The sequence below is a fragment of the Morone saxatilis genome, unplaced genomic scaffold (assembly GCF_004916995.1).
Source record: "Morone saxatilis isolate NCDOM2014 unplaced genomic scaffold, NCSU_SB_2.0 Contig14, whole genome shotgun sequence".
Lineage (NCBI taxonomy): Eukaryota > Metazoa > Chordata > Actinopteri > Moronidae > Morone > Morone saxatilis.
The window spans coordinates 22,770,137-22,770,893 of NW_023339696.1; positions in this window are offsets into that span (position 1 = coordinate 22,770,137).

Genomic DNA, 757 nt, shown 5'->3' on the forward strand with positions numbered 1-757 from the left:
AGCCAGTTAATTAGTCAGTAACTGTTACCGTTATCTATCATCCATCATATCAATCAGTCAGGATCAGTTTCAGTAAAGTTGGAAGTTATTTATTCCGTGTGTTGAACAACCAGACTGTGTGATGTTACGCTGCGTTGTTCAGATTCATAATCATTACTGCTGTTTCTGTTATAAATATAGAGATTATAATCATTAAATTAATATCATAAATGTGCTACAACTAGTTGATTATTGGCTTTATCTAACGACTACAAGTCGACTGGGACAATCTTTAGTCGGAGGCAGCCCTAAAGTTATAACAGACAGAAACAGGGCTGCTTTTGTTTATGTCTTTTGTTTGTTGAATGATACATGCAGAATACCACCACCTGCTGGTGTGACGAGTTATTGCCTCTCGTGCAGGCGCAGAACGTTGGTGCTACTCGGCTGTTCGCTGTAGTCAGTGTGACGTGTTCTAGTTTTGGCCGAGACACGACGTGAGGCGATGCAACAGCTGGTGTGTCGGGGCCTTAAGAGTTACAGTCTGTGACAGCCAAGCAGATCCCGACAGTTACATAACGGCTGTTTTTCTCTTGGTTGCTACTACAAGAAGGACGGGACATTCCTGAAGGCAGAGACAACTCAGACTCTCCTTTCTCTTGTGTGCACAATAAAAGAAACTTGTATTCACGAGCATATCACAGCATGAATTATATTTCACTGAAGATCAGAAACCCTGCTCCAGTTTGCCATGACAGTTTGTCGGAGCCAGCAGAGG